This window comes from Eptatretus burgeri, chromosome 13, assembly GCF_056783735.1.
Source record: "Eptatretus burgeri isolate ZD-2024b chromosome 13, Ebu_testis_v1, whole genome shotgun sequence".
NCBI classification, from domain to species: domain Eukaryota; kingdom Metazoa; phylum Chordata; class Myxini; order Myxiniformes; family Myxinidae; genus Eptatretus; species Eptatretus burgeri.
In genome coordinates, this window is record NC_140973.1 from 9,789,124 (window position 1) to 9,812,415 (window position 23,292).

Below are 23,292 nucleotides of genomic sequence, written 5' to 3' on the forward strand. Positions count from 1 at the left end.
TATACGAAACTTCACATTTGTAATTTAGCCGACATGCGAAACAAACGTTTAAAATTTCAACCTGATCGGTCATGCGGTTTGGCAGCCAGAATTATTTAATTATTTGAATCTGTTCGCCAGTAATAAGGAAATTGAATGCTTTGTGCTGCCCGGTTCGTAACTCGTCTGTTCCGCGCCGTTTCGAAGCAGGCCTGTGGTTGTATCACCATTAAATAATGTTTTCTCTGGCACCGCTTATCCGATAAATGCGAAACTTTGCGACTATGATTTAAGTCTCATGTTGTATCAGTTGTGTCAATGGCGGACGGACTGGGTACCCGGTCATCACTGCCAGCAGTTATAAAGTGGCAGTTCTAGTTAGGGTACCCTGTCAGTACAGGGTACCCTATTGTTTTTCTTCTGTTTATTATTATTATTATTATTTTTCTTTTTCCGCCGGCATTTTGCACCCTTTTTCGCTTTAAAAACCATTTTCTCTGGGATACTAAGTCCGATCGACACAAAATTTTCACCACAGTATGTATCTTTTTTGATAGCACAATCACGTTATAATTATGACGTCATTGGTCACGTGGTACGGTCGCCATCTTGAAAAAAGCGATAAACTTTGGACATCTGTATCTCGGAAACCGTGCAATGGAAAATTTTTTCGCTTGATACATTTTACTAAGCTCCCTATGGGGAACACGTGTGATTTTTCGTGACGTCATAGGTGAAGCGATATTCCAGTGAAAATTCGTCAAGTGGAACGCCATATAGGAAAAATCTGAAAAATTCTGAGCATCATCTACGCCTAAAATTGCTGCGGAAAATGTTTTTCTTGACGTCATCGTTGACGTAAATCTGTCGCCATCTTGTTTTTAGTGTTTTTTTAAAAAATCTTCTTCTCCAGAAGGGCTGGACAGATTAAGGCGAAACTTTACAAGTACATTCCCGCTGATGTCCTCTTTCAAGTTTGTTAATTTGTTGTTGATACGTCACATGGTTTGGCGGCCATCTTGAAAAAACCCTAAAACCTTCAAACATCTTCTTCTCCAGAAGCGCTGGTCCCATGAAGGCGAGATTTCACAACTATATTCGGGACATGTATGCGATGCAAGTTTGTTAATTTCAAAGTGATAGGTCACATGGTTTGGCCGCCATGTTGGATTTAAGAAAAATATTAAATAATGTTTTCTCTGGTATTTCATAAGCCATCGAAGCGAAAATTTGCAATTGCCTTCCTCCCTCAAGTCTGCATACATGGTAAAAAAATTTTACCTCAGAAGTCACATGGTTTGGCGGCCATCTTGGATAGAAAAATAGACCTTATCCGATTTTCACGAAACTTCACACACTTGTTCGGGTCGACGATGGAAAGCAGAATTTAAATTTATGATATCATAGGTCACAAGGTTCGGCAGCCATCTTGGATTGAAAATGAATAAATTTTAAAAATCTTCTTCTCCAGAAGGGCAAGACAGATTAAGACGAAACTTCACAGATATATTCCCATGAGATCCTTTCTCAAGTTTGTTAATTTCTTCTTGATCGGTCACATGGTTTGGCGGCCATCTTGAAAAAACCCTAAAACCTTCAAACATCTTCTTCTCCAGAAGCGCTGGTCCACTGAAGGGGAGATTTCAGAACTATATTCGGGAGAGTAAGGCGATATAAGTTTTGTTAATTTCGAATTGATAAGTCACATGGTTTGGCCGCCATCTTGGATTTAAGAAAAATACTAAATAATGTTTTCTCTGGAACCGCTTAACCAAACGAATCGAAAATTTGTAATTATCATCTAGCAGGCAGTATGCACGCTTGTTAAAAATTACATGTCATGTCACGTCACATGATTTGGCGGCCATCTTGGATTGAAAAACGCACCTTTACCGATTAACACGAAACTTCACGCGCTTGTTCCAATACCCAGTTGGAAGCAGAATATAAATTTCTGATGTCATAGGTCTCATGGTTCGTCAGCCATCTTGGATTGAAAAACAATATCTTCAAACATCTTTTTTCTCTGAAATGGCTGAACAGATCCATGCGAAACTCCACCACTATGACCGTCTCTCCATGACGAATAAAAAGTTCTCACCCCTTTTTGAGGTACGACGCAACGCTTGGCAGCCATAGTGGATTGAAGGAAAAATATTAATTAATGTTTACTCTGGAACTACTGCATCAATAAATGTGAAACATCACCTTTATGGTGGAACGCTCATGCGGAATGAGGGTTTGAAATTTCAACGGATCGGGCCCAGGGTTTGGCAGCCATGTTGGTTTTAAGAAAAATATTAAATAATGTTTTCTCTGGAACTGCTTTACCTGGAGAAGTTTAAAATTTGCACTTATAGTCTCCCATCGTGTTTGCACATGTGGTGAAAATTATGACATCACAAGTCACATGGTTTGGCCGCCATCTTGGATTGAAGGATAAATATTAATTAATGTTTACTCTGGAACGGCTGCCTCTATATATGAGAAACTTCACATTTATAATTCATCTGACATGCGAAACAAAAGTTTAAAATTTCAACCTGATCGGTCACGCAGTTTGGGAGCCAGAATTATTTAATTATTTGAATCTGGAAGCCAGTTCTAACGAAATTGAATGCTTTGTGCTGCCCGGTTCGCAACTCGTCTGTTCCGCGCCCTCTCGAAGCAGGCCTGTGTTTGTATCACCATTAAATAATGTTTTCTCTGGCACCGCTTATCCTTTCAATGCGGAACTTTGCGACTGTCATCTGCAGAAAGTCCCATGTTGTATCAAAGGCGGACGGACTGGGTACCCGGTCATCACTGCCAGCAGTTATAAAGTGGCAGTTCTAGTTATTATTATTTTTATTATTATTTTTCTTCCTACTGTAAATTTGCAAAATTTCCAGTTTTTTTCGCTTTAAATGCCATTTTCTCAGAAATGGTAAGACCAATCGACACAAAATTTTCACCAGATATGTATCTTTTTTGATAGCATACATAATTGATAATTATGACGTCATAGGTCACGTGATACGGGCGCCATCTTAAAAAAAACAGATCAACTTTGGACCTCTGTATCTCGGAAACCTTCGAGTGTAAAAAAATTTCGCTTGATACATTTGAACAAGCTCCCTCTCGGGAATACGTGTGATTTTTCGTGACGTCATCAGTGAAGAGGTATCCCAGTAAAAATTCGTCAAGTAGAACGCCACATGGCAAAAATTTGAAATTTCTTGAGCATCATCTACACAAAAATTCATCGTAGAAAAAAATATTTTGACGTCATCAGTGACGTAATTCGGCCGCCATCTTGTTTTTTTGTGTTTTTTAAAAAATCTTCTTCTCCAGAACGGCTGTGCAGATTGAGGCGAAACTTTACAGGCACATTCCCCCTGAGGTCCTCTTTCAAGTTTGTTAATTTGTTGTTCATACGTCACATGGTTTGGCGGCCATCTTGAAAAAACCTTGAAACCTTCAAACATCTTCTTCTCCAGAAGCGCTGGTCCAATGAAGGCGAGATTTCAGAACTATATTCGTGACATGTATGCGATGCAAGTTTGTTAATTTCAAAGTGATAGGTCACATGGTTTGGCCGCCATGTTGGATTTAAGAAAAATATTAAATAATGTTTTCTCTGGTATTTCATAAGCCATCAAAGCGAAAATTTGCAAGTGCCTTCCTCCCTCAAGTCTGCATACATGGTAAAAAAATTTTACCTCAGAAGTCACATGGTTTGGCGGCCATCTTGGATAGAAAAATCGACTTTATCCGATTTACACGAAACTTCACACACTTGTTCGGGCGACGATGGAAAGCAGAATTTAAATTTATGATATCATAGGTCACAAGGTTCGGCAGCCATCTTGGATTGAAAATGAATAAATTTTAAAAATCTTCTTCTCCAGAAGGGCAAGACAGATGAAGACGAAACTTCACACATACATTCCCCATGAGGTCCTTTCTCAAGTTTGTTAATTTGTTCTTGATCGGTCACATGGTTCGGCGGCCATCTTGAAAACCCTAAAACCTTCAAACATCTTCTTCTCCAGAAGCGCTGGTCGGATGAAGGGGAGATTTCAGAACTATATTCGGGACACGTGGCGATATAAGTTTGTTAATTTCGAATTGATACGTTAGACGGTTTGGCCGCCATCTTGGATTTAAGAAAAATATTAAATAATGTTTTCTCTGGAACCGCTGAACCAAACGAATCGAAAATTTGTAATTATCATCTACCATCGTGTATGCACGCATGGTAAAAATTATGACATCACACGTCACACGGTTTTGGCGGCCATCTTGGATAGAAAAACGCACCTTTACCGATTAACACGAAACTTTACAAACGTGTTCCAATACCCAGTTGGAAGCAGAATGTAAATTTCTGATGTCATAGGTCACATGGTTCGTCAGCCATCTTGGATTGAAAATGAATAAATTTTAAAAATCTTCTTCTCCAGAAAGGCAAGACAGATTAAGCCGAAACTTCACACATATATTCCCCATGAGGTCCTTTCTCAAGTTTGTTAATTTGTTCTTGATTGGTCACATGGTTTGGCGGCCATCTTGAATTTACCTTAAAACCTTCAAACATCTTCTTCTCCAGAACACCTAATCTGATCAAGGGGAAACTTCACACCCCTATTGCACATGAGTAGGGGAATACAAGTTTGTTAATTTCTAATTGATAGCTCACATGGTTTGGCACCCATGTTGAATTTAAGACAAATATTAAATAATGTTTTCTCTGGAACTGCTTAACCTATCGAAGCGAAAATTTGCGCCTGTCATCCTTCCTGATATCTGCATACATGGTAAAAATTATGAGGTCACAAGTCACATGGTTTGGCCGCCATCTTAGATTGAAGGATAAATATTAATTCATGTTTACTCTGGAACCACTACTTCTATATATGCGAAACTTCATATTTATAATTTAGGCTACATGTGAAACAAAAGTTTAAAATTTCAACCTGATCGGCCACGTGGTTTGGCAGCCAGAATTATTTAATTATTTGAATCTGGTCGCCAGTAATAAGGAAATTGAACGCTTTATGCTGCCCGGTTCGTAACTCGTCTGTTCCGCGCCGTCTCGAAGCAGGCCTGTGTTTGTATCACCATTAACTAATGTTTTCTCTGGCACCGCTTATCCGATAAATGCGAAACTTTGCGACTATGATTTAAGTCTCACGTTGTGTCAGTTGTGTCAAAGGCGGACGGACTGGGTACCCGGTCATCACTGCCAGCAGTTATAAAGTGGCAGTTCTAGTTAGGGTACCCTGTGAGTACAGGGTACCCTATTGTTTTTCTTCTGTTTATTATTATTACGCATTATTATTATTATTTTTCCGCCGGCATTTTGCACCCTTTTTCGCTTTAAAAATCATTTTCTCTGGAACACTAAGTCCGATCGACAGGAAATTTTCACCATAGTATGTATCTTTTTTGATAGCACAATCACGTTATAATTATGACGTCATTGGTCACGTGGTACGGTCGCCATCTTGAAAAAAGCGATAAACTTTGGACATCTGTATCTCGGAAACCGTGCAATGGAAAAAATTTTCGTTTGATACATTTTACTAAGCTCCCTATGGGGAACACGTGTGATTTTTCGTGACGTCATAGGTGAAGCGATATACCGGTGAAAATTCGTCAAGTAGAACGCCATATGGGAAAAATCTGAAAAATTCTAGCAGGCATCATCTACGCCAAAAATCACTGACGAAAATGTTTTTTTTGACGTCATCGATGACGTAATTCGGCCGCCATCTTGTTTTTTAGTGTTTTTTTTTTTAAATCTTCTTCTCCAGAACGGCTATGCAGATTTAGGCGAAACTTTACACGCACATTCCCCCTGAGGTCCTCTTTCAAGTTTGTTAATTTGTTGTTGATACGTCACATGGTTTGGCGGCCATCTTGAAAAAACCCTAAAACCTTCAAACATCTTCTTCTCCAGAAGCGCTGGTCCAATGAAGGCGAGATTTCAGAACTATATTCGTGACATGTATGCGATGCAAGTTTGTTAATTTCAAAGTGATAGGTCACATGGTTTGGCCGCCATGTTGGATTTAAGAAAATATTAAATAAAGTTTTCTCTGGTATTTCATAAGCCATCGAAGCGAAAATTTGCAAGTGCCTTCCTCGCTCAAGTCTGCATACATGGTAAAAAATTTTACCTCAGAAGTCACATGGTTTGGCGGCCATCTTGGATAGAAAAATAGACTTTATCCGATTTACACAAAACTTCACACACTTGTTCGGGTCGACGATGGAAAGCAGAATTTAAATTCATGATATCCTCGGTCACAAGGTTCGGCAGCCATCTTGGATTGAAAATGAATAAATTTTAAAAATCTTCTTCTCCAGAAGGGCAAGACAGATGAAGACGAAACTTCACAGATATATTCCCCATGAGGTCCTTTCTCAAGTTTGTTAATTTGTTTTTGATCGGTCACATGGTTTGGCGGCCATCTTGAAAAAACCCGAAAACCTTCAAACATCTTCTTCTCCAGAAGCGTTGGCCCAATGAAGGGGAGATTTCAGAACTATATTCGGGACAGGAAGGCGATATAAGTTTGTTAATTTCGAATTGATAAGTCACATGGTTTGGCCGCCATCTTGGATTTCAGAAAAATATTAAATAATGTTTTCTCTGGAACCGCTTAACCAAACGAATCGAATATTTGTAATTATCATCTAGCAGGCAGTATGCACGCTTGGTAAAAATTATGATGTCACACGTCACATGGTTTGGCGGCCATCTTGGATTGAAAAACGCACCTTTACCGATTAACACGAAACTTCACGTACGTGTTCCAATACCCAGTTGGAAGCAGAATATACATTTCTGATGTCATAGGTCACATGGTTCGTCAGCCATCTTGGATTGAAAAACAATATCTTCAAACGTCTTTTTCTGAAAGGGCTGAACAGATCCAGGCGAAACTCCACCACTATGACCGCCTCTCCATGACGAATAAAAAGTTCCCACCCCCTTTTGAGGTACGATGCAACGTTTGGCAGCCATATTGGATTGAAGGAAAAATATTAATTAATGTTTACTCTGGAACTACTGCATCAATAAATGTGAAACATCAAGTTTATGGTGGAACGCTCATGCGGAATGAGGGTTTGAAATTTCAACGCGATCGGGCCCAGGGTTTGGCAGCCATGTTGGTTTTAAGAAAAATATTAAATAATGTTTTCTCTGGAACTGCTTAACCTGGAGAAGCGAAAATTTGCAGTTATCATCCACCATCGTGTTTGCACACGTGGTGCAAATTATGACATCACAAGTCACATGGTTTGGCCGCCATCTTGGATTGAAGGATAAATATTAATTAATGTTTACTCTGGAACCGCTGCCTCTATATATGCGAAACTTCAGATTTATAATTCAGGTGACATGCGAAATAAAAGTTTAAAATTTCAACCTGATCGGTCACGCGGTTTGGGAGCCAGAATTATTTAATTATTTGAATCTGGAAGCCAGTAATAACGAAATTGAATGCTTTGTGCTGCCCGGTTCGTAACTCATCTGTTCCGCGCCCTCTCGAAGCAGGCCTGTGTTTGTATCACTATTAAATAATGTTTTCTCTGGCACCGCTTATCCTTTCAATGCCAAACTTTGCGACTGTCATCTGCAGAAAGTCCCATGTTGTATCAAAGGCGGACGGACTGGGTACCCGGTCATCACTGCCAGCAGTTATAAAGTGGCAGTTCTAGTTATTAGGGTACCCTGTCAGTACAGGGTACCCTATTGTTTTTCTTCTGTTTATTATTATTATTATTATTTTTCTTTTTCCGCCGGCATTTTGCACCCTTTTTCGCTTTAAAAACCATTTTCTCTGGGATACTAAGTCCGATCGACACAAAATTTTCACCACAGTATGTATCTTTTTTGATAGCACAATCACGTTATAATTATGACGTCATTGGTCACGTGGTACGGTCGCCATCTTGAAAAAAGCGATAAACTTTGGACATCTGTATCTCGGAAACCGTGCAATGGAAAAATTTATCGCTTGATACATTTTACTAAGCTCCCTATGGGGAACACGTGTGATTTTTCGTGACGTCATAGGTGAAGCGATATTCCAGTGAAAATTCGTCAAGTGGAACGCCATATAGGAAAAATCTGAAAAATTCTGAGCATCATCTACGCCTAAAATTGCTGCGGAAAATGTTTTTCTTGACGTCATCGATGACGTAATTCGGCCGCCATCTTGTTTTTTAGTGTTTTTTTTAAAAAAATCTTCTTCTCCAGAAGGGCTGGACAGATTAAGGCGAAACTTTACAAGTACATTCCCGCTGATGTCCTCTTTCAAGTTTGTTAATTTGTTGTTGATACGTCACATGGTTTGGCGGCCATCTTGAAAAAACCCTAAAACCTTCAAACATCTTCTTCTCCAGAAGCGCTGGTCCCATGAAGGCGAGATTTCACAACTATATTCGGGACATGTATGCGATGCAAGTTTGTTAATTTCAAAGTGATAGGTCACATGGTTTGGCCGCCATGTTGGATTTAAGAAAAATATTAAATAATGTTTTCTCTGGTATTTCATAAGCCATCAAGCGAAAATTTGCAATTGCCTTCCTCCTCAAGTCTGCATACATGGTAAAAAAAATTTTACCTCAGAAGTCACATGGTTTGGCGTCCATCTTGGATAAAAAAATAGACCTTATCCGATTTTCGCGAAACTTCACACACTTGTTCGGTCCGACGATGGAAAGCAGAATTTAAATTTATGATATCATAGGTCACAAGGTTCGGCAGCCATCTTGGATTGAAAATGAATAAATTTTAAAAATCTTCTTCTCCAGAAGGGCAAGACAGATTAAGACGAAACTTCACAGATATATTCCCCATGAGATCCTTTCTCAAGTTTGTTAATTTCTTCTTGATCGGTCACATGGTTTGGCGGCCATCTTGAAAAAACCCTAAAACCTTCAAACATCTTCTTCTCCAGAAGCGCTGGTCCACTGAAGGGGAGATTTCAGAACTATATTCGGGAGAGTAAGGCGATATAAGTTTGTTAATTTCGAATTGATAAGTCACATGGTTTGGCCGCCATCTTGGATTTAAGAAAAATACTAAATAATGTTTTCTCTGGAACCGCTTAACCAAACGAATCGAAAATTTGTAATTATCATCTAGCAGGCAGTATGCACGCTTGTTAAAAATTATGATGTCACACGTCACATGATTTGGCGGCCATCTTGGATTGAAAAACGCACCTTTACCGATTAACACGAAACTTCACGCGCGTGTTCCAATACCCAGTTGGAAGCAGAATATAAATTTCTGATGTCATAGGTCTCATGGTTCGTCAGCCATCTTGGATTGAAAAACAATATCTTCAAACATCTTTTTCTCTGAAATGGCTGAACAGATCCATGCGAAACTCCACCACTATGACCGTCTCTCCATGACGAATAAAAAGTTCTCACCCTGTTTTGAGGTACGACGCAACGTTTGGCAGCCATAGTGGATTGAAGGAAAAATATTAATTAATGTTTACTCTGGAACTACTGCATCAATAAATGTGAAACATCACCTTTATGGTGGAACGCTCATGCGGAATGAGGGTTTGAAATTTCAACGGGATCGGGCCCAGGGTTTGGCAGCCATGTTGGTTTTAAGAAAAATATTAAATAATGTTTTCTCTGGAACTGCTTTACCTGGAGAAGCGAAAATTTGCACTTATAGTCTCCCATCGTGTTTGCACATGTGGTGAAAATTATGACATCACAAGTCACATGGTTTGGCCGCCATCTTGGATTGAAGGATAAATATTAATTAATGTTTACTCTGGAACGGCTGCCTCTATATATGAGAAACTTCACATTTATAATTCATCTGACATGCGAAACAAAAGTTTAAAATTTCAACCTGATCGGTCACGCAGTTTGGGAGCCAGAATTATTTAATTATTTGAATCTGGAAGCCAGTTCTAACGAAATTGAATGCTTTGTGCTGCCCGGTTCGCAACTCGTCTGTTCCGCGCCCTCTCGAAGCAGGCCTGTGTTTGTATCACCATTAAATAATGTTTTCTCTGGCACCGCTTATCCTTTCAATGCGGAACTTTGCGACTGTCATCTGCAGAAAGTCCCATGTTGTATCAAAGGCGGACGGACTGGGTACCCGGTCATCACTGCCAGCAGTTATAAAGTGGCAGTTCTAGTTATTATTATTTTTATTATTATTTTTCTTCCGCCGTAAATTTGCAAAATTTCCAGTTTTTTTCGCTTTAAATGCCATTTTCTCAGAAATGGTAAGACCAATCGACACAAAATTTTCACCAGATATGTATCTTTTTTGATAGCATACATAATTGATAATTATGACGTCATAGGTCACGTGATACGGGCGCCATCTTGAAAAAACAGATCAACTTTGGACCTCTGTATCTCGGAAACCTTCTAGTGTAAAAAAATTTCGCTTGATACATTTGAACAAGCTCCCTCTCGGGTATACGTGTGATTTTCGTGACGTCATCAGTGAAGAGGTATCCCAGTAAAAATTCGTCAAGTAGAACGCCACATGGCAAAAATTTGAAATTTCTTGAGCATCATCTACACAAAAATTCATCGTAGAAAAAAAATATTTTGACGTCATCAGTGACGTAATTCGGCCGCCATCTTGTTTTTTGTGTTTTTTTAAAAAAATCTTCTTCTCCAGAACGGCTGTGCAGATTGAGGCGAAACTTTACAGGCACATTCCCCTGAGGTCCTCTTTCAAGTTTGTTAATTTGTTGTTCATACGTCACATGGTTTGGCGGCCATCTTGAAAAAACCTTGAAACCTTCAAACATCTTCTTCTCCAGAAGCGCTGGTCCAATGAAGGCGAGATTTCAGAACTATATTCGTGACATGTATGCGATGCAAGTTTGTTAATTTCAAAGTGATAGGTCACATGGTTTGGCCGCCATGTTGGATTTAAGAAAAATATTAAATAATGTTTTCTCTGGTATTTCATAAGCCATCAAAGCGAAAATTTGCAAGTGCCTTCCTCCCTCAAGTCTGCATACATGGTAAAAAATTTTACCTCAGAAGTCACATGGTTTGGCGGCCATCTTGGATAGAAAAATCGACTTTATCCGACTTACGAAACTTCACACACTTGTTCGGGTCGACGATGGAAAGCAGAATTTAAATTTATGATATCATAGGTCACAAGGTTCGGCAGCCATCTTGGATTGAAAATGAATAAATTTTAAAAATCTTCTTCTCCAGAAGGGCAAGACAGATGAAGACGAAACTTCACACATACATTCCCCATGAGGTCCTTTCTCAAGTTTGTTAATTTGTTCTTGATCGGTCACATGGTTCGGCAGCCATCTTGAAAAAAACCCTAAAACCTTCAAACATCTTCTTCTCCAGAAGCGCTGGTCGGATGAAGGGGAGATTTCAGAACTATATTCGGGACACGTAGGCGATATAAGTTTGTTAATTTCGAATTGATACGTTAGACGGTTTGGCCGCCATCTTGGATTTAAGAAAAATATTAAATAATGTTTTCTCTGGAACCGCTGAACCAAACGAATCGAAAATTTGTAATTATCATCTACCATCGTGTATGCACGCATGGTAAAAATTATGACATCACACGTCACACGGTTTGGCGGCCATCTTGGATAGAAAAACGCACCTTTACCGATTAACACGAAACTTTACAAACGTGTTCCAATACCCAGTTGGAAGCAGAATGTAAATTTCTGATGTCATAGGTCACATGGTTCGTCAGCCATCTTGGATTGAAAATGAATAAATTTTAAAAATCTTCTTCTCCAGAAAGGCAAGACAGATTAAGCCGAAACTTCACACATATATTCCCCATGAGGTCCTTTCTCAAGTTTGTTAATTTGTTCTTGATTGGTCACATGGTTTGGCGGCCATCTTGAATTTACCTTAAAACCTTCAAACATCTTCTTCTCCAGAACACCTAATCTGATCAAGGGGAAACTTCACACCCCTATTGCACATGAGTAGGGAATACAAGTTTGTTAATTTCTAATTGATAGGTCACATGGTTTGGCAGCCATGTTGAATTTAAGAAAAATATTAAATAATGTTTTCTCTGGAACTGCTTAACCTATCGAAGCGAAAATTTGCGTCTGTCATCCTTCCTGATATCTGCATACATGGTAAAAATTATGAGGTCACAAGTCACATGGTTTGGCCGCCATCTTAGATTGAAGGATAAATATTAATTCATGTTTACTCTGGAACCACTACTTCTATATATGCGAAACTTCATATTTATAATTTAGGCTACATGTGAAACAAAAGTTTAAAATTTCAACCTGATCGGCCACGTGGTTTGGCAGCCAGAATTATTTAATTATTTGAATCTGGTCGCCAGTAATAAGGAAATTGAACGCTTTATGCTGCCCGGTTCGTAACTCGTCTGTTCCGCGCCGTCTCGAAGCAGGCCTGTGTTTGTATCACCATTAACTAATGTTTTCTCTGGCACCGCTTATCCGATAAATGCGAAACTTTGCGACTATGATTTAAGTCTCACGTTGTGTCAGTTGTGTCAAAGGCGGACGGACTGGGTACCCGGTCATCACTGCCAGCAGTTATAAAGTGGCAGTTCTAGTTAATGATTGTTTTCTTTGTTTTGCAGATAATACTTGAAAGTTTTTAATGATGGAGCACTTTAAATGCAATGAGCATTTTTTTGTAATTCTGTTTTTTTTAAATACAATGAGCTTGCCAATTTCACAAACAAGGTCATCAAGACGGATGAGGCACACTTTGATTTGTCAGATTTAACTCCACCAGATTTCTTCCGATGGGGATTTCTGAATGGCAAATTTTATAAGGAACATCCAACATCAATCGATGAGTTGAAGATAAAAATCAGTGCAACCATCCCCTCCATTGATCAAGAGACATTGCTTGCGGTCATGAGCAATATGATGATCCGCTGCCGTGAATGCACGAATTAGAAAGGGGGCCCATTTGTGTGATGTAATTTTTCAGAAATAAAGAATCAAAATTGATTTTTTTAAAACTTGAAGTACGTGCCTATGTTGTGTAGAATTTTTATTTCGTTTGGTTTAGAAACAAAAAAGTTAGAAGGATAATAAAACCGTCAGATATAAATGCCCCACCCTGTATTTGTGGATGGACGGACAGACGGACGGAATTTTTTTTAATGGCGGTTTAGTACAACTGGGGGTATAAAACAGTCTGTGGTGTGGTCGGCCTACTATTAAAATTAATAACAAGAACAGGCCACCCAGACCCTGATCAACCCATGCTCAATGGAAAAGCATCGAGGATTAATCCCAGTGTGTGTGTTTTTTTTACCAAACTGTGGTAATTATTAATCTTTGCTTTTTAAAGATGGAGGTCGCAGTTTTTGTTTCCTTCTTCTCGGCCAAACCGCTGCTCTTAAAACTCGGTGGATCCTACCGTTTACAAACACTTACGACTGTATTTTTTTAATGTCACATTTTTGATATTTAACGACCTTGATTTGCTTTTGTGGTTCGGCGCGTTTTTATTGTTCTATCCATTGAACCTCGCCATGGCGGTGTAAAGTACGACAGCGCGAGTTGATCGCTCAACGGCAAAGTGCGCTGTTTTTCTCCCCGATTTTTGGCTTGCGGAAAATCGGTTATTATATTTATGACGGTAAAAATAAATTTCACATTGATCTTTTAATTCGGGACGACGAAACAACATTAAAAGTTGAAAAGAAAAACGATCGCGGAAGAAAAAAGAAAGAAAAGATTTTTTTTTTTTTTTTTTTTTGCTCTTCTGCAGCCGGGTGAAAGTGCTTAGCTTAAGTGTGGACGCACATGGCACAGGTACGGTCTCTCAGGATGCTTTAAAGAAACAATAAAAACAATTCCTGAAGGGAAATGCAGGTTCTCGTGTTCGTGCTTATGTACAATTTAAACGATCTGACCAACACGGAACATGTGTAAAGATAGCACGTTTACCGATGTTTTCTGTGTAAAGAATGTGTATTAATCATTTATTTACCTGACGTTTTGGTTCTTTGTATTGCGTTAACGATGCTGGACGTGATGGAGAAGTAAAATCCCCCCCGCCTATTTTTGGAGCCAACAAACATGATCGCAATGAGTGTCACTTCATTGTCATGGTAACGAGAAAAAGAAACCTTTCCACCACTCGTTGGACTCGACAGGTAATTCGGCTCTCAAATTGTTTTGTATGGTCTTGAAGTTAATTTGATGATCGTTCGGATTTTTCGATCAATCGATCAATCGATCAATGTACGAGCTGCCAGGATGATATCCCAGTCAACACGTCAGTGTTGGTTGGTTTAACTTGGTTGATTTAAACCAGGAAAGGATGTATGCTGGCAGTTCAATACAAGGTGAAGATTTCACTTTCCCACTGTTTGTTCAGGTTATTTTTTTTTTTTAAAGGTTGTTACAGATATGGATTCCACCAGGGAAGTTTGGAGGTTGTTCCTATCCTCGATCAGTCTGTGACGGAAGAAACTGCTTCTGAGAAGTAGGCAGCTGGGATGACACCTGGGCTTGAACACCTTCATGGGACGACTCAGGTAGAGTTGCTAGTTGTCGGAGTGAATAAGTGTTGATGGTTGATGTGGTGTTGAGGGTATGTATTCAGGTGTCTCGGTCTCTCTTGATGGGAGAGACTACATTGGTCACTCCTCTCCGTCTCTTCTCCATTTATTCCTGTCTGCTACATATCTGGGATACCGTGCCAAGTCGCCGTACTCCAAGATGGGTAGGACTCAGTGACTTTTAACAGTGGCGATATAATTTTATCCATGATTGTGAAGGGTCTGGTTTGACTTGATGAAGGAATGTTAGATCCTTGTCAATTGTGATCAAAAGATATATTTTTCTTTAACGACATTTTCAAGCCCAATTCCATTCATCATTTAACACTCCTTGACAACATCTTTGCCAAGATGAAGGGTCTTGCATTGATATGGATTGGAAGGAAGTGGCCATCGCTGCAGAGAACGCTCCACCACCTTGTCCGGGTCATCCTGAACGGATGACGAGTCGTTACGGTCATTTGCTGGACTGTATAATTTTAATATGGTTGGCGTAGGGTAGATCTGTACTTTGTTAGGGATCCAGTAGGTCGATCATCGATAAACAACAGGAAAACAGATCCCCCGAGCATGCTACCTTGCAGGATTCCACTTCTTACTTTTGTCCGGTCTGACTTTGAGTTGTTTACGACTACACGCTGCACTCTATCCTACAATAAAGATTTAGTCCATTTCAGGAGAGGGTCTGATTCCTCGGGGAAACGATTTATTCATAAGCATTTGGTGGGTGACAGAATCAAAGGCTTTGCATGATTTGTTGTCATAAGAATGTCTGACAGAATCATGGTGCAGAGGTAAGTCACGTATCTCTGAACTGTCTTATCTGGGTTTGATTCCAATATGACCGTTTATAGGTGAGTCAGCTGCTTCACAGGTTGGGCATTGTATCACGGTGTGCCATGTCTCGGATAGACATTAAGCCTGATGATCCATCTGCCAGCATGAGAGAGTTGATATTAAATATGCTGTGGTGTCCTTGGCAAAAATAGTAGGGGAGTTATTGCTGGCACTCTGAGCAAATTCCAAAATCTCTACCCTGACTACGGCTGGAAAGAGGGCATCAATAGGGAACGGGGTTACTTTCTGTGAGGTTAGCCTTGGAATGTAGTCATTGCTAGGCCAGTGGTGTTAGTTGTCGCCCTGGATGTAAGGTATGTTATGTGTACTAATCTTGTCTTGTTGGTTATTTGGTGTTCTTGTTTTCCTGGGGGTAGTGTTTTATATACTTTTCATTTGTGATTCACGAATAGAACACAAACATATTGTGACATGGATTTCTACTCTCACATCCTACTCAAAATGATCCTATTGCCTCACAAAACACCATTCCAGACATGTCTCGCCAGCCTGGGTCATCATTTGAGGATTTTCTGTGGCTTAATTTGCCGTTTCACCCCTTTACCCTCAACATGACTGCCTGGTCCTGGGTGAGCCAGTAGAGATATATACTGTACATGTATATGTAAACACCCAGGCCAACCAGAACACCAAAGAATCAAGAAGACAACACCAATACACACAAAATACCCTGAGGTTCCCCCAAGTCTTGCTGCTGATACTACTACCTTCTGGAGTTAACTTTACAGGAAGTAGGCATACTCCTAATGTATGTCCACAAACCAAACAACAATCAAACCAGCCCCTCCAAATTTACTCCATGTTCACAATTCCATAAACAAACCGACTCATTCACATTTACACAAACGCACATTCCCATCTGAAAAAGCTGTCGTACATTAACATAGATGTGTTTGTTTGGGCACCCCAAGGGAAACCGCACCTTCACCTGTTCTGGTTCTGTGCTCCAGCAGGACGCTTTGCTCTTTGACCTTGGCTTGGAGCTGCTGCGGACAGACTTGCAGTTGCATCATGAGTTTGCTCCACCCTCATACATCGTGCTAGACAACATGATGGATGCTGAAAAGGTGCTTGCCAAACAGCCAGATTTTGAATTGCTTAAAAGTCATGACTCAGGAATTAAATTTTGTTTTTACTTTCAAGCCATGATCATATGAGACACAGCTACTGTTTGTGTTATAATGAACTATATATCTGTTTCAATATGGTTTTTATAGTGTGAACAAACGAAGCAGAAAACACAGCCATTACATTGTGAATGTTTATCACCCCCTTCACCTTATGATCATACTATCAATATATATATATATATATATATATATATATATATATATATATATATATATATATATATATATATATATATATATATATATATAAATATATATATATATATATATATATATATATATATATATATACATATATATATATATATATATATATATATATATATATATATATATATATATATATACATATATATATATATATATATATATATATATACATATATATACTAGCATAACCCACGCTCTGCGCGACATGTTGGGGAGGGTGTGTTTCAGAAACTAACTGATGCAGAGTATCAGTAGTAATTTTTCTTTAATGCAGTAAGTGGAATACGATTTCACTGTTTCAGAACCATTTTATTTACTTTTTTTGTACCAAGCACCTCATATGGTCTTTGAGATAATGTAAGCCGAATATCACGTTACTCGAGCGCAGAACAAAGTCGAAGATAGCGCGACACGAAACCACAAACTCGGAAGTAATATATAAGATGTCTGTCTGTTGGGTTGCCGCAATAGGTGACCTTTATTGTCAGTAATTCTGTCTGTTTGTTTGTTTGTTTGTCATCAGCATAATTGGTAGTAAATGTGGGCGGATTTTGACCAAACTCGGGTGGTAGGTACATCTTATGACCTACTGCTTTGGAAATTGTGATGGTTGCTAGGGACGCTTTGGTTCCCTTGCAACAACCGAAAAACCTTCAAAATTGGTACCGTTCACGTGAAATCAATTCCGAAAGCCATTATCCCACGTAGGGTTATGAAATTTGGCACGAATGATCTACAGGTATATTCTGGTTTTTATATATATATATATATTCGCTCCATCAAATATATTCTGGTTTTTGTGATATATGGAATAGTTTACCCGCAGCGCCCCCTACAATTAGGGTATGCGCGAAAATTGGCGAAAATTGAAGGCCCCGAGCGAACAGATGAGTGCATCGATACGAATGAAACTTTGCAGGTTCATGGTACTCAATGAGTACTACAACTTTGCCTCAGGACATATTGACCGATTTCGCTAAGGTCAGGGGTCAAAGGTCAATTAGTGCAAAAATCGATAATATGCGAGAGCTGGAGGTGCCTTCGCGCCAAATGCTACTCCTCCTCGGGTTATGGTCGGATAGTCATGAAAATTCACACTAATCGTCTGGAATACATTGTGCACAAACGATCGAGCCGGATTTTCGATTTAGATCTTTGTTCACCCACAGCACCCCCTCGAACTTTGGGGATTTCCGATTTCAAACCGCATTTTCGGTACTTTTCATTCAAATGGATACCGAGTAGTTATCAGTAGATGGAACTGGATGAGATTTGATATGCATTATCTTAAGGTGATTCCCTATCCGCTATACGACATACATTTTGCTCTATATCTTATAGTTTCCGTGCTCAGCGACCCATCGCCGCCTACCGGCTTGTCTGTCTGTCTGTCTCTCTCTTCTATATCTTTTAAATTACAAACTCCAAGCTTGGAATACAAATGCAACTTTGTGTGAGGAGTACCATAGGCTATGTGGCCATGGCCTCAGCGAGTGTGTGGGGGTGGGGCAGAAGGGGGTGTAAACTCTCTTGAGTAAATGTGTACTGTGCAGCATAGCAGCACCTGGTAGTGGTGGGTATTACTATTTCATTTTTTTACATGGGCAATGCTGAGGTTATAGCACTCTTTTCATGGGTAAATTTATCCTGAGATCCTTCCGCTCTTCCCCCTCACCCCCCCCCCCAAAAAAAAAATGGAGGGGCCTGTCAAAGCCAAGCCTGTCATCATATGTGAGACATTTCTCACGGGATGAGACATCAAGACGAATGGGGAGGGGGGAAGGAGAGGGGGTTTGGGATGTGAGGATGGGGATGAGGATGGGTGATGGGGCAGGGGTTAAAGCAGTCGATGCACAGGAAAATTTGTCTTCCTTTCCTTTGCATTCTCGCCCAAAATGGAGGGGCTTGTCAAAGTGGGAAAAATAATGACCAGAGGGAGCCGGGAATATTGTGTAAGGGAAACATTTCTTACAGCGGGGATATGGTCAATCGCTGACCCGAAGAGCAAGGACAAGGTCAATCGACCTCTTTGGTGTAAAACCCGACTACTCTGGGCGCTGATGTTCAAGCAGATGGTGGTGAACCCTGTCAATAATTATGTGAGTAAAGACCTTGCCTGGCAATGAGAGTAGCATCACCTCTCAGTAGTTGTTGCAGTCCTGGCGATCACTCTTCCCATTCCAGAGAGGGACAACAAGGCCCCTCTTCCAGTCACTTGGAATGATGCCTGTGTTGTGCAACATGAGTACAGCATTTCTACCAGCCTTGCGAAGCTCAGCATGCATGTGACAAATCCCAGGGGCTTTGCACCTTTTCAACCAGTTCACTGCAGCCTGTGTTTCCATAAATTAAGGTGGTTCATATTTGATTGGAGACTCAGCAAGAAGGATAGTAACATCCCTAATGGATCAGCCTCAACTCAACAACTGGTGGATCAGCCTGGTTCAGCTGCTGAAAGTAACTGGGCCAGCCGGCTTTCCCTTCAGACTACTCTCTCAAGAGCTCACCACCCTACGTTCTGACTGCAGTGCACCAAGGGACAGGCTTGGAGGAATGCAATGCATGGATTCCTCTGTAAGTAGGACGAGAATCGCTTCCTTTCACAGATTTCTCGCACGTAGAACTCCTGTCCACCCTCAATGAATGTACAGTTTTATGCCTCAGCTCCATGAACAGCTCAGTCCTACCATGAAGCCTGGCCCTGTGACTCTGGTCAATGGTACCCAGTGTCTCTTGGGAGACAAAGTTATTATTCGCCTGATGGTGAGTTCCAAGACAACCACAAGCAACATCAAGGATGGTGGTCTTGAAGGCACTCCACAACTCTTCAGGACCTCCCAAAGCACCCAGACCCCCCAAACCTCTACTCAGCTACCCTCTCATCCTTGAGCCTGCCAACATCCAGCCGAGGCTGGGATGGTACCATTCTCTTGGGCTTGAGCTGCAACTTCAGAGTTGTTGCAAGAAACCTGTGGTCAATACTCTATTGAGAAACTGAGCTCTCCAATTGACCCTGCAGTTTTGGATCATCCTCCATCGACCATCAGTGAGCACATGGTCAATGAGCTTTATCACACCACCAGTGTTGGAATACCAAGTCCAGTAATGAGGCTGTGCGTGCTGAAACCTGAACCAGTCACCCTAAGTCCATGACATCTTGTGAAGTCAAGGAACTTAGTGCTATTCTGGTTCACAATTCTAGACCCTTGGGGACTAACACATGTCTCATAACCATCCTGATATATCAGTGCCAGATGATGCAGTGAAATCCCCCAGGACTAGAAGGGTTTGTCTCCTGGGGCACTGACAAACCACAGACTCGACCGCATCATAGAATGTCTCTTTCACAGTGAGATCACTTGCCTCAGTCAGAGCATATCCCTACCTTGTTTCCATATAGAGACCAGAGAAATGACACCCAGAGCGTGACAAATCCACCATCTCATAATACGGTCGTTGACCGGTGTTACCTCAATTATCATCAGTCAGCCTATTGGACACAGCTACAGCAGCTCCTTGGGCATGGTAACCTTCAGAGCGGCCAGACCAATAGTAGGTGTCATCATCCGCCATGATCTCACCACTATCTTGTCTCCAAATCGCAAAGTGCTGCAATACTGATGTTCAAATGCTGGAGCTCGGATGGCAGCAAAGACAGGTGATCACCCTCTCGTAGAGTGAGGACATTCCATGTACCTACCCGAAGGGTCCACCTCAGGTTAACCTGAGGAGTCCACCGTCTGGTGGAAGACACCTCAGCACAGCCCCGACACACACAACTGCAACCTGACCCAGGAAGGTTATCACATTATCAAAGAATGGGGTCTCGAAGGCTTTGCCCCAATCCCGTCATCTGGTGAGCTGCCCTGCAAAGGGCAGCTGCACAGGAGGTGCTCCCATGGAGTAGGTTTTTCTTTCTTTTATTTGTATTTTTTGTGTATGTTGCGGAATGAAGTGTTTTACGGGAGCTGGAGTACAAATCCTGCCATCCTCCTAGAAAGATGTGCCCAACTGCAGGAGGACGTCTGCACACAGTTGGGCACCAGATAAGGATATCCATTGGCTCACGAGGAGTGCTGCCACCCTTTGACAGATTTTGTTTATAATCCTGCTGGGTGTCCATATCATACACCCTCCTCACCAGAAAACCTGTTGGGGTCGATGGTTTAGTTGCTGACAACCTGACCATGAAACAGATTAGTACAGGTTTACATGGTACCCGTAGCAGGTTACAGATCTGATTTGGCTTGACCTGACAATATTAACACAAAAATTATGGTTAACCATTTTGAAATTGTCTCACTTTTGTCTAAATGCTGAAAATTATATTTAAAAATACGATTTGAATCGCAGATTTCATGATAGCAACAGCAGGTTAAAAGTGCCCTTTGAGCAGAACCAAGTCACTGAAAACACACACACAAATGATGCCGAAAAAGCCTCGTTTAACATCCTTATGTCATTTTGAAAGTCACACATTGGTCACTGCAAGAGATGTTTACATCATGTTGGATTGTTTGAGTGGTTTATGCGTTTAATACACTACGTCGACTTTATCACGCATGTGCGATATCAGTGTACTCCTTGGTTTGTTGCCTAACCTTGATCATGGTAATACTTTGTAATGAAAGCATGCGTAATGCTTAATGCAAATGGCATGCAAAGTTTCCCCATCTTCATGACTGCTGTCTTGCCTCAGAGAAAATAAGTCGTCATACAATCCGATGCGTGTCATGATCTCGATCAAATGCTCCGTTTAAGGTCGACAACAAATTTTACGATGCCATGACTTGGAACAAAGATTGTTTATGAAGTGAGATTCATCTTGCAGCCCTGAGTGTAATTACAATTGGCAAAATATTTCATGATTATTTCATGAAGACATCAAATTCATGACAACATTGCCACTTGTGGAGGCATCTGCTGGAATCCCAAACCCCTAAATATAAATCGGAGAGTGCGATAACACTTTTTATGTGGAGATTGCACGGGAAAAAAATGTCGGTCCCACCCGCTATATACAAAACTAAAGTTGGAGTATCTGCTCAAAAAAGTCACTTGGGCTACATATGAGGGCCTACCTGGTCTGTTCAGCTGATTGTCGAGGCAAGGATCACTTTTCAATACTCCAGACTATGGCAAAAGCAAAAAACTGAGATCGGTCAAAACCAGCAAATCTTCTTGTTTATCAGATCATGATAATAATTCTGTAATAATAGTAATGATAAAAATTAATCATCATAATAAACATCATCTTCAGACAGCATCTTACCGAGCTACATTCCTCAGTGGCAATGACTGGTCAAATTCGATACAGTTTTACCTTACACAGCATCCTTTGCTATCATAATTTAATAGCTTGAAAGGGTTCCACGAAAAGGATGCAAAACTGCATTCCTTTGCAAAGGAAGAGGAGGGATCAGAGGGGTGGGCGGCACAATGACTGTCAATCAGCCTGATGGGGGTGGGGCCGCTAGACATTTTCCCGAGGCGGTGGAATATTATTAGGAATTTGGTGACAGAAAGTACGTTATATTTAGAATGTTAGATCGTCTATAAAGTATGTACAGTACCATTACAATGTAAGTACGTCCATAAAGTTTGTATTGCAACATTTGTAAATCAGGAGTCTAATATATACATATATATATATATATATATATATATATATATATATATATATATATATATATATATATTTCGAAAAAAAGTAAAGAAACAAGTCATAAAAACATTTTTTTTAAAATGCAAAGTGTGTGCGCGATCGATTGATCGATATAACTTTGTCTTTTCTAGGGGCAACCATATATTCAAGAAAATGTAGGGGTGCTTTCAGATGATCATTTCTTGTGACCACCCCTACCTTGTTTACATACTTTTCGGAGTAACATCCCAACATCCTTTTGCATTAAAAAAAAGAGTTTTTATTCTTTGTATTTTCAGGCAGTGGCCCAAAAAAATGGAAACACTTGGGTAAATATGGACACCAAGCAACGGCTTCCACACAGGTGTGACCCATGTGTTAATTAAGCAAATAACATCCCAGCATGCTTAAGGTCATGTATATAAATGCTGCACAGGCCTGGTTGCCCATAATTATGGCAAGCACGGCTACAAGAGGAGACTCCCCAATGCCCCCATCCACAGAACATGCTCCATTGGTCGCCCAATGGTTTGATGAGCCTGACACTGATGTTATCCATATGTCATGGCCTTCTCAGTCAACAGATCTGAACCCATTCAAGCATTTATGGGATATTCTGGAATGATGCCTGATGCTGTTATCTCCTCTGGACATAGTCTCCTTTGGACTCCTGTTATCTCCTTTGGACATAGTCCTACACCAAAGCGTCACCTCCAACCTGGAGGTCTCGGCCTGGCGACTCAGTCAAACAGACGAAGATCACATGGTCAACATCAGTTAAACATCAAACAAAGCTGCCTATCCCAATTTTGGACTTACTTCCTTCATCAGGATGGCATACTGATAAATATCAAACCAATGGATGACCACATTGTGTAGGATTATGTCCAAAGGAGATCGGGGGAGTGCTT

At 40.5% G+C, this 23,292-nt stretch overlaps 1 protein-coding gene across 4 annotated transcripts in view; it reads left to right on the forward strand.

The window, feature by feature from the left end:
* Positions 1-13,727: 13,727 nt before the first annotated feature.
* Positions 13,728-23,292, forward strand: part of KBTBD8 (kelch repeat and BTB domain containing 8) — a 30,096-nt gene continuing 20,531 nt past the window's right edge. The window contains exons 1-4 of one of the 4 annotated variants that reach the window (XM_085851053.1): positions 13,794-14,131; positions 14,376-14,515; positions 16,351-16,464; positions 22,681-22,745. The gene's annotated coding sequence lies outside the window, so the exon portion shown is untranslated. The other 3 variants (XM_085851054.1, XM_085851055.1, XM_085851056.1) reach the window with 3 other exon arrangements.